This window comes from Cavia porcellus, unplaced genomic scaffold (assembly GCF_034190915.1).
Source record: "Cavia porcellus strain 051 isolate PalLab524CR breed Dunkin Hartley unplaced genomic scaffold, mCavPor4.1 scaffold_10, whole genome shotgun sequence".
In the NCBI taxonomy this organism is placed as follows: domain Eukaryota; kingdom Metazoa; phylum Chordata; class Mammalia; order Rodentia; family Caviidae; genus Cavia; species Cavia porcellus.
Genome location: NW_026947493.1, coordinates 8,986,436 through 9,001,841, shown reverse-complemented (window position 1 = coordinate 9,001,841; position 15,406 = coordinate 8,986,436). Strand labels below are relative to the sequence as shown.

Below are 15,406 nucleotides of genomic sequence, written 5' to 3'. Positions count from 1 at the left end.
AATACCAAAATAAACTCTGTAGATTTCTTGGTCCAGCCTAATTATTAAAAAAAAAAAAAGTACTATGTATTTTAGAGGAGAAAAAGCTAAGATGGTAATAGTATTAAAATAATGATGTGAAGATAAGTAACAACTGTGTTTTAAAAATCAATACCAAAATACATTCTGTAGCTATAATAACAAATTAGAGGTTTGGCAGTATATGAGAAAAGTTGCTAAATATGGAAGATTTATGAAGATTACTGTTGTGACTTTGGTACAGATGTCCTGTCAAAGCCTTATGCAGTCATAGGTGGAACTTTTCAGAGGTGGCTGTATCTAGAGTGTGTGATTACTACATCAGTCCACTGACTGATTTAGCACAGTTCTGTGTAGAATTAAGGGTGCCTTATTCTGGGTGCGAGTGCCGTAAGAGCAGGTAGCTTAGATAGAAAATAAGGGACAGAAAGAGGGCAGATGTGGTTTGGTATTTCACTGTGTTGCTGCCTTCTGCCCGCCATGAACAGCTTCCCCTCTGCAATGTCTCTGCCATGCTGCCCTGCCTATGAACTGAAACCTCTGCAAACTTTGAGGTACAATAACTTTAACTTTGGGTGTCAGTTATTTTGTCTCTGCAATGAGTAAAGTAATTAAGATAATTAAGTATAATGTAAAACTTTACAGATGAATTGCAAATAATGGGACATTTAAATTTATTTAATGTTATAAAAAACTAAAAGTAATTAATTACAGAAGTTTAAATTTCTGAAAATCTAAGGAGGTATATGTGCTAAAGGTTTGGTTGCCAGTGATGGGCTTTTGGGAAGTGACTTTTGGGTTCATGTAGGTCTCTAACTCTGTCAAGTGGATTAATCCACTGGTGAGATCATAATTTGAAGCCATTATTGGGAGGTGATAGGAACAGGAAGTGGGGCCTAGCTGAAGGGAAAAGGTCATGGGGCATGACCCTGGGGAAGCTATCGGTCTCAGTCTCTTCCTCTCTGGCTCTTTCTTCATCTCTCAGCTCCCTGGCTGCCATACCTTTCTGCCATGATAGTTACTTTGGGCCCAATGCAGTGAAATCACATGATCACGCACTGAAACCTCTGAAATGGTGAGCCAAAGTAAATCTTCCCTTGGGCATTTTGCCACAGTGATGCACAGTTCACTAACACACCTATTATAAAATTTTAAGTAACTAGACCAGAAAGCTACATAACAAGAAAGAAGTTAGAGTCCTTTACCATTCTCCATCATTAATCTTTGTAGGCTTGGCATCCTAAAAGAAATAGTAAGAATGTAAACTCTGACTAGAGAAGACACTCCCTTAGCTCCTGTCCTCAACCATGTACCAGCCAGAGCCTGGGATACAGGGCACAGGGGTAGACAGCACAGCTTGGTCACTGCACGATGTCTGAACCTTTTACTACTTTGGTCAGCCCACAGAAGTCAGTTTTACCTTCTGCCTTCTTATTAACTATGTGAGAACTTTTGTATATTCCATGTTTACCAGTTACCCATGTATCTTGCATCAGCCTATCTAGATTGCCAGTATTTTTGTAGCGACAGTTGTGCTGCTCTGAGCAGGGGACTGTGGGGTTATACCAATGCAATGTATACCAGCAACCTTCCCATGCAAGTTTCACTGTAATTATGCTTATCAAGTAGAGCCTTTACAGTCCCTAAAAGCACAAGTTTTTTTCTATAAATAAACTATAGCTAAGCCTACATAACTGTAAAACCCGGAATTTTATTGATGCTGAGAAACTACTTTTGTGATGATCATCTGCAAAGTCAGTATTTAGAAGTTTCTAAATTATGGGTTTAAGCTGAAAAGTCCTAATATTCGTACTGAACATGGCTTAGTTTACATGGCATGAACTTTGCCTGATGGACTTAAGGAAAGCCACCAGGCAGACATGGAGAGAGCAACAGGCACATTCTCTGTTCCAGCAATGCTGCTGCTGTTGCTGGGTAGAGATGGTGATGGAGTCCCACGGTGAAAGCAATCTTCAGGCTCAGAAGCAGAAACCAGGCCAATAATACTGAGGAAGGAGATGCTGGGTATGATTCTCTCAGAAACAAGATCTAATTTCCTGTAGGTTACTCATGTCTTCCAAGTACACCTAGCATTTTTAATCATAAATTTGTATACTTTATTGCCATGTATCCTTCACTTTATCTTCAAGTTGACTGTTTGACAAAATCACTTCCTTTTCTTTTCTATTAGCTTTTATCCCATTAAAACTAGATGGTATTACCAGTCTCAAAAAGCACATACTTGTCCATGTTTTCTTTAGAAGTACAATGCAAAACACTTTGGGACCCTTTTCAGCGAGGTAGGGGCAAGCACCCAGAATTCTTAGTTCTGCAGCTATGTTGACATGAGTGCAAGAGGAGAGGTAGCAGTTATTTTTAAGGAAGAGAAACTGTATTATTGTACTATTAATTTTAGTTGAAAACCAAAACAAGGAAAATGGCCTTTCAAAATGTGACACATCTGTGATGTCCTACATCGTTTAAGAGTCAAAACATACATTGTGTTTAAATGTATTAAAGTTTGAAGGTGTAAGCATGTTACACAAATCCAGCGAAACAGAGATTCATGCTCAGAGATAAATTCAGAAATCAGTAAGTTTTCAACATCTGACATATAAACCTGGCTGGGCCTGGGGTGGGTGCACTTTTGAAAAAAAGATTGTCTGTATGCCTCGTTTGCTCAGTTCTAAAAAACTACAATTAGGCTCTTTTGACTCTATGATCCTAAACTTCTCTTATGAGGGAAAAGCAGTGGACTGTTTTTCTTCTGGGATGTTAATCAAAGATAAAACCTGCTCAGATTCCTTTGTGGTAATGAACCTGAGAACCCAAGGAAATAAATAGTAGGTTGTCAAATAGCAGGGAAAGAAGAAAAAAATGGAAAACCCATAGTTAGATGATGTTGATGAGAATTTAATTCTGTTCTGGTCTAAAGGGACCACATGATAAACAGCAAGGTAAGTCTATCAGTCTGCAGTAGGGACTGCATTCTGATTTACAATTGTAAAGTTAAATTTGAAAAATTAGTACTGCCACATGAAAGTATATTATATTTTTATGTGCAGAAATACATTTTGGGAAGTTACTATTTCTTTCCATGTCATTTCTTTAGAACTAAACAGTTCAAATCTTTGATTCACCAAGGTGTTTCACATAATTATCCAATTATTATTTGAAAATAGTTTACAATTTAAATATTTTATTTTAAAGGCTTAAGGAGCTTAAAATTAATGATAAAAATGAAATGTATTGCTGAAAAATTAAGTATGATTTTTTATGCAAATTAATAAATGGGTACAAAATTTTCACAGTGACATACTTGTTCAGATCATTAGTGCAACTCATACAACTATATAGGAATTTACTGAGGAGAAATTTTCATTTCTACTTAGTTTGCTGCTTTCTGTAATAGATAACAAACTTGTATGAAAGTCAATCAAATCTAAACATAAAAATGGTAATATAGGTATAGATATAAAGAAGCTGTTTCATTCAAAAGGAGGGATCAAGCATGCCAAGCATGAAGCAGAATACCTTTCAAATAATTCTGGTTAGGATTTTTTCTACTACACTAAATTACATGAATCTAAAATACAGCAGGTAGCACATGCTTAAACTTTTCTTAGAAGTAATATAATTTAAAAAAACACTCATGGGACATTGATCTTAAACTAATATACTTAAAAAGATTATTTTTACAATTGAAAATTTTGCTGACCTATAAAGTGCTTTTATCACAAACATAATTAGTGTAAAAATATTTGTGTGTGTGTGTGTTGGAAAATGGAAACTGAAAACAAAGGTTAAGATCTTTTAAATGGTGACAGATTAATAGATAAATACAATTCTATGAGGCTGAGGATTTAGCTCAACAGCATAGTGCCTGCCTGGCAAGCACAAGGTCGTGAATTTCATCACTGGTAAATTTCAAATTCAATTTGAAATTCTATTTCAAATTCCCCACATTGGTTATAGTGGGATATAAAATTCCATAGAATACAGGTATATGTGTGTCCTCATTCAAGGCTCAGCAACATTAAAGTGCCAATAATATATGATCTGCACACATATTGTGGTACAACATCATAATGCCCTAAGAACAAAATGTGATTACGGGATCATTTTGTCCCACTAATTTGCACACAGTACCTGTTAAAATATGAAGCCTCCAAGAATAATGCAATATACACTGAACTCCAGGGATGGGGTGTGGGTATACCACTGACGTGTGTGTTTCAAACTAGTACTCATGGAGATGTGGAAATGCCTGATTACTAAGTTCCAGGTGGTAGTCTCTTTTTCTTGGTCTTCTTCCCAAATAATCTTGGCATTAACAAAAGCAAAATTATTTTAAGATGGTTTGAGCTATTAAATCCTATTTCACAAGAGATAGAATAGAATCAGGTCTCTTAAATATATCCCTGAAACCCAGATGGATGGCAAGGTTCCTGGGGTGCCAAATCTATTGTAATAGTACAATTTGTGAATGGAGTATACGAAGGAAGTTTTTCTTTCTCTGCCAGTCTTTCCCATCTGGGTAAATCTAGGTGAGATGAAGTTGCATACTCTTAGTTCTTTGTGGAATCTAATTTCATGCTACCATTCTAAACACAAGGCCCTGTGACTTATTTGGCAGAATAATACAGGGAACCCTGCAGTAAGCAAGACCCTTCTCATTTTGTTTCACTGAGAAATACAGAGGCCCTCTTAACCATGATTAAAGTTTTCTGTTCACTTGTTTTTTAATAAAGTGCTTGCGAGTTCAGTCCCCAGCCCTTCCCCCCAATAGGCTTTTTAATATAGAATATTTTTGATAAGATCCCAACTTTCATATTGCTTTTTCTCTTCTTTCCCACAGTTAGGCACAACCACCATAAGGCCCTCCTCATCATTTTCATGCTCCCAACAAAGTGACAGTTATTAGTTCCCTTGCATCGTCACCTTGTATCCTCATCCTGATGAGTACTATGAACACTGAGATTGCTAACACAATCTGGATCTGTTGAAGAAAAAGTTGTATATCTCCAGAGCACTTCATTCACGCCACTCCAGAAGAGCAGCACTCTCATCCTTCCTCTCTGGCTGCTGCATCTCAACTGCTCTGCTTACTCTCTGCATGTCCCCAACAGCTACATGTTGGAGGCTAGGGTTTCATATTCTCCATCCACATCGCTTCTCAAATGAGTTCAGAATCTTGGATGAAAGACCATCGTCATGTTGATGTGCTCATTCCTTCAGTCTGGATCTCTGCCCTGAATTTTCCCCTTGGAAGTCACTAGGGATATCAGATTTTACTTATCTCCTGATTTTCCTTCTTAAACCTATACCAGCCCATCTTTTTCATCTTGGTAAACAGCAACTCCATCCCTCTGAGACAGACCCAAAATCTCTTCCTGTCCTTTTTTCCTCCTACCACACATCCAACCCATCAAGAAAAGCTATTAGCACAGCCTTCAGAATGCTGATTTTGATCATACAGAATTCCTTCAATGCAGGCCAATATAAGATTTTGGGTTACTGCTCTTTGTCTTTGCCTCATTTGCTACTCTTGTCTTTGCCAAGTGGTGCTCCAAGTGGCCCACTGCTATTGCTAGCCTGGGTCTTCTTGCCCTATGAATGCTCCTCTCTCTGCTCAAAGTCTTTGCCCCCTGCCTTGGTTCCTAGACAAATCACCTTCACGATGCAATGTCTATCTTAAAATCTGGTTCAAGCATCGCCCCTTTCCTGTGACCTTTTCTGTGTGGTCAAAGCTGCAGCGAAGTTCTCATGTACTACCCTTTTTTTCACCTAGGCAGTGATGAGTGGCCCCCATGCCCATTCCAACACTGGACTGGACCCTTCCCAAGATAGAACCTGTATCCTGTTCATCTGCAGAGTCTCCATCTTCTAGGAAGACTCAGAATAAAGACCTAAGCAATATCCATGGAATAAATGAACAAATAAGTATAGCATCCTGGCTCAATTTAATACAACAAATATTTACCAAATGCTAGATGTGTGTCAGGCACTATTCTAGGCATTTGGGATATGTTATGAATAATGAATTGTCTGCCTCAGAGTTTAAGAAGATCGAAAATAATCTAAAAACAAGGGTTAATCAAGTGTTTGTTCTTTTATTTATTTATTTATGCTGTTATTTCATTTTTTTGAGACAGGGTCTCCTTATGTAGTTCAGGGTGGCCTTGAACTCATTATGTAGCCTAGGCTGGCTTTGAACTCACAGTGATCTTCCTGCCTCAGCCTCCCAAGTCTTGGGATTATGGGTGTGAGTTACCATGCCTGGTTAATCAGACGTGGAAGGATAATAATTGTTATAGAAAAAGATACAGTAGAGCAGAATAAGGAATCAGGTGTCCATGTGGAGGGTATACTTTTAAGGTTTGAGGGTGAAAATAACCAGTTCTAAATCAATCTCATAATCGCACTCAAGAATTTTTTCTATTTTCCCCCAGTTCTTTCTTCCTTAGAGAACTTAGCCACTCAGACAACTTACCCATTTGGGTAAGAGTCAATTGTATCTGTAGCCTGATCTCACACTTCAGTACAGCTGCTCTGATACCTTACCAGCTGTTTCCATTTGACCAGCCTACCATGACTGAGAGAGACTTCACCACTGACTTCTTCCTGTGCTAACACTCCAGGCATCTATTTTCTATTACTGGTAGTAGTATTGGAACATGGAGCACACAGGAAAGAGCTGAACCAACCAGTGAGTCTCTGAGTGGGCCTCTGTTTAGTGACTTCATTGCCTTAGTTTCCTGATGTGTTCCAGATACTGACAGAACTCGAAACAATGGCTTTATAACAAAATAAGCTTAGAACATGCTGCACTACAAAAGCGAAGGATATTTATTTAGCATGCCAATGTGCTCTAAGATCTTAAAGAGTACAAGCTGTGTTGTGAGAATCTGATGATGAATCACTGGCCCATAGAGAATGACTAGTATTCCTTGAATTAGGTTTCGGGAAATGCTGGCCTAGAAGTCAACCCAAAATGATGCTTTCACCTCGAATAAAAAGGCTTGCATCATTAGACCCAAGCAGAGATTCCATCCTAACTTCCCCCATTTCCTGATCAAGTGTTTTCCTTCAGCCAGAATAGCATATTTCATGCAAAAACTGCCAACAAACATTGGTAATTAAACCTTCTAAATTCTGCTCACTTTAAATGACCAGCTTCTCCTGTTTCACAGGCGTGAATCCTGCACACTCTTAAGCCCTGAGCTCAAGCTCAACCTCCTTGCCACCAACAAACCTCTGGGAAAGGGTGGCTTCTCCCTGTATGCTTCTCTTACACCTGTTATCCATGTCAGGGGCTCAGCTGTGTTTTCCACACATCTTTTTTAAAAAAGGCCTCTCATCTTTTAAAAAAAATCTTCGATGAACAATTAATGTAATACCTCGTGATAGAACACAGGCACAGTCACAAACCCATGACTACGTTTCTCCTTTACTATGTTATGAATAGTACAGTATAGTAGTTACAAATGAGTTCCATTCTGGGAGAACCTCTGTAAGTCGGGTTTGTTTGTAAGCCCCATAAGGTGAGACTCATGCACCTTTAACACACACACATGTGCACTGCTTTGCGTTTCCTAGCAGTCCATACATCACCACTGCTTTTCCTCTTGCTTCCGGACCTCCTGGGCTCTGTGACAACACCTGGCAGACACTGAGCTACTTCATGATTTGCTTGCATTTGCAAGTGTTTGTAATGTGAAGTCTGTTTACGTCTGTGAAAGTTTGCAACTCAAACCTCTGTAAGTCAGGTACTTAATGTCTAGTGACTCAGGATGAAATCATTTAATTTACAGCTGCTTTAAATCCCTTGTTATAAGAAGATTTACCTGTAAAATACTGTTAAATTATCCTTAGCATGCATTTTTACCTTCACTTAATCTCATATATTCCCTTTTACAATCCCTTTTATACTGATAGGATAGGCAGACAATAGCAGTTGAGACCTGAAAAGGCCTTAGGGATCATTTAAAACTAATCTGCATTATTTTAGATCTGAGGATAAGTATAGCACTAGGTTTATCTTAGATGTGAGAATACACAATAAGAGATCTGGTAGGACAGCTGTCTAAAACTAAGATTTGAATGAGAAAGGATTTGTTTAGCGGACTTCACTTTTACTGTGGTTCTTTTCCACTATAGTGGGCAACGATAACAGTAGCACTTTTTTATGCAGATGCTACAGGTGAAAACAGCTATCCAAGGAGGCCCTCCTGACTCCCAGCACAGCATCTGATGGAAGAACCTGAGCACTACTACTCACATGGAAAAGACACGTTTAGAAACTGTGGGCTTATAAAGGAAAGAGGAAGAAAATGTGATAGGATAGTGCAAGTCTGGGATCTGATCACAGAACACATACTCCGGGAAGGGCAAGCATCCTCGTAACTTCCCTTCCCCTTCACTGGGTACACAGGGAAAATTTCACAGATGAAAGCTTGTTACAAAGAAAAGTCCATTATTCTAGAAAGAAAATCTGGCTGTTAGTGACACAGCCAGGGTGTGTCTTGAGTTTGAGCAGTCAATATCCCTATGAAGACAGAGGAAAAGGCATCTGGTTAAAGCATACAGCCTGGAAAGGAGCCTGTGCTTCCCCATCCTGAAAAAAGAGGTTCTCAAAACTAGAACATGCTCATCAAAATGCAAATTCTTGAGCCTCATCCTGAAATAGTCAGTATTTGGGGGTAATGCAAAGCATTCCTCAGAGACTGTGACCACACTGAGGAAGAAGAGTATTAGTGTAAAAAGAGTATTAGTGTAGGGGGGCATCTTAACATAGGGAAAGGGATTAGTACATGAGATAGAGTGTGATGAGACAGGAGAGTAGTTACTTATGTTGAAGTTTCTATGAGTTGACACAGAAATGAATTGTCACCTTTGTGATCATTTTCTCTAGGCTCTCTTATCAGTGAGGATGGTCATTCTGAGCAGGGATTGAAGGAGGGAGAAGCTGGGGGACGGAGGATGAGCCACTGACGACCTGGCTACCTTTTAGCTTCCCATGATTTCATTAATTATTAGTTAATTAATTAATACATGTGTGGGAAAGGAGGCAGAGAGTCAGCATCCAGTCTTTAAGACGAAAGTGAGCTCAGTGAGGCTCATTTACTTTATCTGAGGACATCTATTAGGTTTCCCAGAGAAGCCTGGGATTCTGGCTTGGGCTCTCACAGTTTCAGCCTTCAGAGATGGTCACTCCTTACCTTCAAAGTCAAGAGTTAACTTTCCTCTCAAACGCATATTGATGGGCTGCAAATTATGTATTCTGCGACACATACACATTCTATGTATGCAGTAACTGAAAGGGTTGCTGGCCCAGACCGGACACTTTAGCCAGGAAAAGCCTCAGCTGGAATTAGGGAGCTCCTGCCTCCCCCGCCCCTAGAGATTTACCTGTGACCCTATACCCCCACCCTTACAAACCTACCTCTGGCGCCAAACTAAGACCAATGGAATACCTGTGCATCCCTAAAACCCATTAGGTTCCACCCCAGGCCAAGGCTACTTATGTGCCTCACTCCACATGTTCCAGAGAGAGTGTTCCAGGGAGAGATCGCCGGCCCCAGGGTGGAGATGCTGCGCCCTGGGGGCCGGGGGTGTCTCTCCCCGCATTCCTGAAATAAAGGTTACTTATATTTTGTATTTCTTATCTTTTCAGCCACCACCGCCGACCAATCCTTCCCTTCTTCCCCTCCTCAGACCTAACAGTAACCTGTTTAATCTTTTAAACTGCAAGGAAGCCATTAAAAAGTTGCTGCCTATGCCACTGACCTTAGGTCCCTGCACTTTAGAATCATCAAGGAATCACATACCACTTAGAAGGAGGAAAATGAAGCAGACAGGTCAAGTGACTAATCTAAAGTCACAATGCAGGACAATGTAAAGAGGTCACGATATCACAAGTCTCTGGTTTCCCAGAGAAGCAGCTTTTATTTCTGGAAAACAGAGCTTAGCAACACTCTGGCATAAACAAAATACAAAAGTTAAAATGTTTCCCATTTTCCCTTTGCAAATCTTTTTGAACACCTCACTTGTGAAACGCTTTCAGAGTGAACCTTGTTTTTTTGGTACTGGGGATTGAACTTAAAGACCTTGTACATACCATGCAGGTGCTTGTGCTGCTGAGCTAAATCCACAGCCATCAGAGTGAATCTCACAGGTGATTTTATGTTGACCGCATTGGGCTAATAATGATGTGAGTGAACCAAATGATGCTGGTTACAGGTTACTTATCTGGTAGCCTCAGCTCCTCAGAAACCTCTCGGAAGCAAGGCATTTACAAAAAAGTAAATGAGCTGATCAAATTCAGATCTTTCAGGGCTGGCCTAACATGCTCATAGGTTAAGGGACCTCCACACTCAAAGGCTTCTGGGGAATCACTGCATTAAATTGCAGCCTAGACACTACTGCATCTCAAGAAGATCCTCAGTCACCAACACTACAAATGTTCAAATAACTTTTGCCAATCAAATTTAAGAAAGCAGGGATAGGACCTATTATAGAAAAATTTACATTCATCTGATTTAAATGAAAGGTAATTAAAGCTTTCATTATTTGGAAAATTACTTTATGCTGCACTTTCTTCATAAATTATACAACCACAGCTATGCCTGAGTATCTCTCAGAGTTTTTAGAAAGCAGCTTATATTTATGGAAGCTTGGGGTGGGCTGAGTTTCTCCTTCATTTAAAGCTCAAACTTTTCTGGTCACAGTCATTCTGAAAGTGCAGAATCTACTCCTGTGCAGGAAGAGCTCACACCTGCCCACCCAATAACGACGTCAGCTGTCCTCAAAGCGCCCATGAACCTACGGGAGGCAACACCAGCCTCTGCACATCATGTATCTTTGAGACTTGGGGGTGTGCACCCACCCTTAGGGACACCTTCAGTTCCTGAGGCAGCTTCTGTCCTTTGATTCCTTCCTTCTTTTTTCCTTGCAATTTAGGTTTGTTTTGATCAGTTATGTAAGTACCAAAAGAGCCAATTAATCGTTACCAGTTCTCTCCAGGTACAGCCAAATTTCAAATCCTTGAACTGATTTTGTTTCCCTTTTTAGGTATTTATATTCATGTTTCTTATTTTCAAGCATTGCCTATTAAATTTCCCTTACGAAAGATGAAAATTTTGCTCTTTTTAACTTCCCCATTGTCAGGACAAGGGTCTAATGGCTTCCTCCTAATTTGGTTTTTAGATAATAGTTCTCTTTTAGGTCTATTTTGTCCAGGTTTCAGGAGGCACCTGGCATCACCATGTTCTGAGCTGGTACCCTGCGGTGCAAATCAGACTGCTCCCGTCTCCCTGGACACCACCACTTCTAGCTTTCTCAAGCCAGCAACTAAGCCAATTATCACTTGGTCAATTATCACTTGCTCAGCTGTTTTTCAGTTTCCAAAGTTTTGTTGCTCCTGTGCTTTGTCCTTATGAATTTGTGCCTTTAAAGAACTCTTGTCATTTTAATGGGCTTTAAATGGGAGTGAAAATTAAAGGTATGTGTTAATTTTCAGGAAATGTAACACTGATTTCTTTTTATTCTCTTCCAGAAATTTTTTTTTTTTTCATTTAAAATCACCTGATAAAAACACTCAACTCAGGGCTGGGGATTTAGCTCAGCAGCATAAGTGCCTGCCTTGCAAGCAGGCAGTCGTGAGTTCGATCCCCGGTACCAGTAAAAACGAAAAAGACAAAAGAAAAAAAAAACAAAAAAACAAAAACAAAACAAAACAAAACAAAACAAAATGAAACACTCAACTGACTATAGCAGTGTAGCATGGGTTTGCTTCTAGACCATCTTCCTTTCCCTTATGAAGCAGATCCATTCAGTGATGAGGAAAAAATGTAATTCTAAGAGATGCTATTGTTTAGGGACACTTAGAGAGATACTAGAAAGTGAAAAACATGTCTCCCTGACAGAACTGAGAAATTTTCCATGATTACAGATTTTCATAAAATGAACCGTCATGCTTCCTCTTCTATGTTTCTTACCACTTATCTGCCGCATGTGAGAAGATGTGGAGTATGTTTATCCAGCCATGTTAATTTACACAGCTCTTCTTGGATAGCTCTGTCATTTATGGCTTTCTTGGTCACAGAGAGTAAGGCAGGAGGCTAGAGTGTTGGCTAAAAATAATTGGAAAGTAGATGGAACCTGCTAATTGTAAAATCCTGGAAGGGTGTGGCAGACTAGTTGAGGAAGTATGATCTGTTAATTACAAAAGCCCAGGACAGGTAAGCAGAACAGTCTGCAAAGCCTGCACATGGACTTCTCCTGAGAACTACAGCAGGTTTTGATAGGATGGCCTATACCTGGTATCAGCTTGAGGAATGGGTGACAAAAAAAAAAAAAAAAAAAAAAAAAAACAAAGGACAATGAAGTCTTTGCTCTGTGTCTCTTCATAGAAGTCTACTCTCATACTGTGCAATATACTCCTTCTCTTACTTTTCCTTGGCCCGAACTCATTCTGCAAAGCCAGTTTCTTTCCCTACCTTTAATGTAAAACACTGCTACCAATTTCACTTATCTTGACTAAATCTTTGTTTAGGACAGAAAAAAATCTAGAAACCAGACTCTAACACCCCTAAACCCAGTAACAAAAATGGTAGCCCAGACTCTTTTATCACCCCATCATGATCCAATATTTAATTGGTCTCTTTGACTAGCACTGCTGACCTCTAATTCTGAACAAATGTGCCCATGCTTGTCCCTCTCTACAAAGCAGGTATTCTCCTAAGCACCACTTCCTTGTCCACTCCCTCGGTGGAAAACGTTCCTTTGTGTCTCAGACTTTCTCTCAACATCAGTTTTCTTATTATCTCAGAAGAGGAGTACTTTCCTAACATTCTGCTTTGCCCATTCCTCACAGTCATTCCCACTGTTCTCTCCAGGTTCCTGTCTGCCATCTGCCTCCTGGCCTGTAGCTGCTGGCTGGACTGGCTGAAAGTCTTCCCTGGCCAGCATACCTCTCGAGAGTCCCAGTCTTCTCACCTTTCACAACAGCATTCCCATTTCCCTTCCTTAAAAACTCAACAACATAGTCATGAGCATGAACCTGTCCTAACTGGATCTACTTTTGACAAGTGACTGGAGATCTGACTCCTTATTAATAGCAATTGCTGAAATTATTTTTATCTAATCAAACTCTAAATTTGTGTTTCAAAAGTTAAAAATGCTTCTAAAACAATCATTTTCTTGGGGAGCACACTTTGGGGACCTATATCTTCTTTTGCAAGATTAAATTCTGAAAGCAGAATAATCATTTATCAAAAGTAAAACTATGCAAATGTCTTTTGTACACAATATACATTAGTGTTTCTTCTTATGACTGATGATTATATAGCCTTATAATGGCTGTATCAGAAACAAAAAACCAAAGGAGCATAAAATCACTACTTGAGATAACAGAAGAGCTATGCAGGCCTTAACAAACTAACCTGCTTCTAAAGATGCTTTCACGCAGGGCACCTGAAACTGTCACACAGTAGACTATTTTTATTCTATAGCTCCAAAATCCTTGATAGACAGCCTTTTCAGTTAAGTACAAGGAAACACATCTCTTACCAAAATTAAACTAAAGAATAACATGAAGTAATTTTAAGAGAAATTATCAAGCAGTGAATTTGCAAAGAATAACCCAGAATAATAACTGAATGAACAGTTCTTTTATCTGATAGTTCTTTTAATAAACAGTTCTTTCATCTAATAAACAGTCCTGTTTTTGAATTCCACAAAGTCCACAATTCTTATATGTATATTTAGCACAATTAAATAATGTCAAATCACATTTAGTTAGTTAATATTCAAGAATGCACAGAATGTTGGAATAGATATCATTAAGACACAGAAAATAACTTAATATATAATCTTGGTGTCATAGGAAGTTAGCATCCTTTTTAAAAGATGGATGGCATTAATAAAATACAGAATAACTGAATAAGCTCCATCAACTGCCAGCAAATAAATGATTTGAAGGGTTGAACAGAATGGTTAGGAACAGATCTTGGGATCATGCAAAGGTCTCTCGCAAGACCAAGACAAGTTTAAAAGGAGAGAAGTATTACAGATTAACAGAGGGCAGAGAAGGAAGTCTCACCACAGGGATGATTTATGAAAATCTGATGAAGTAGAAACACATAAGCAATAAGAAATGCAGAGGGCAGCCCAAAGGGGAAGGGAAATGGTTTTCCAATACTCCCTCTCCTTCCTCGCTGCTTCTACAAGCACCATCTTCAACTACTGCCAACGGCCTCTTACCATTAGTCAGCTTCTGACTTTTAAAATTCTCTGCACACATTCGCCCATTACTTTACAGTTCAGTGCCCCTCCTGTTCTGCTCAAAACTCAGGCTTCTTCCCACTGCCTCAGAAACTAGCAGAGGCCCCTGAGAAACACACAGTAAATTTTCAGTGTACTGGCTGCATTTACTGCTGTATGTCTTGTTTAATTTGAAGGTTCTATATGGGAAAAACCAGATATTATTTTTTTCTTACTTTGGTGTGCAAGAGCTACCACATGATTTATCCAAATAAAATTCAAAACATATCTATTTAATGAATAAATAGATGGGGAAGTGTAGGCCAGTGGGTTGGCAATCTCATAGGTAAAGTTAGGACCTTAGATTTGATCCCAGACATCCTGATAAGCCACTGGGTGATTTTGTGTAGGGTAGTGATATGATAAAAGTGGTGTTTGAAACTTTTTTTTACCTGTAGATTATAGGGAAAATTAGCTTGGAAAGGACTAGAAGTAGGAAGACCATTTTGCTAACAGCATTTTGCTCATACAATGAAAAAAAGATGAGGATTTTGGAGTGTACGGATTAGTCACTAATATGAATGATCTTTTGATACATATGAAAAGGAAAATGGTCACTTATATCTTTGTCTTCAATCTGTTTTAAGCTAGTTATTTCTGAAATAGATGATTTTTTAAGCCTAGTAATATAGTCTTTTGATTAAGACAGCAACCAAAACCCTGGAAAACAAGAGCAGATATCCTTATTTAAAACTTAAAAATACTCTCCACATTAGAATTTTCCAAACTAACACTCAAACTTGAACCAAAATCCCTCCATTCTATGTATTTTATTACAATGTAGGATATTGAAGTTTTAAATTCTACTTTTGCTTCATGATGGTGCAAAAATGATACGCACTCAGTGGAATCCATTGTTTGAATTTTGAATTGTGATCTTTTCTCTGGCTCATGAGTTCTGCGCTCTCACACAAGACTGGGGAGCAGCAGTGGGCCAAGGCTCCCAGTCAGCTGTGTGATTATTATTGTCAACAACACATGCTCTACAGTGCACTGTGCTGCTGCACTAGTGTTCAGCAGGTGAGGTGGATCAATACATTTTGACCTATGACATTTTCAACTT

At 39.1% G+C, this 15,406-nt stretch overlaps 1 protein-coding gene across 8 annotated transcripts in view; it reads right to left on the bottom strand.

Annotated features, from left to right (window-relative positions):
* Plcl2 (phospholipase C like 2) overlaps nt 1–15,406 on the bottom strand; it is a 195,545-nt gene that overhangs the window by 31,850 nt on the left and 148,289 nt on the right. The window lies entirely within an intron of this gene.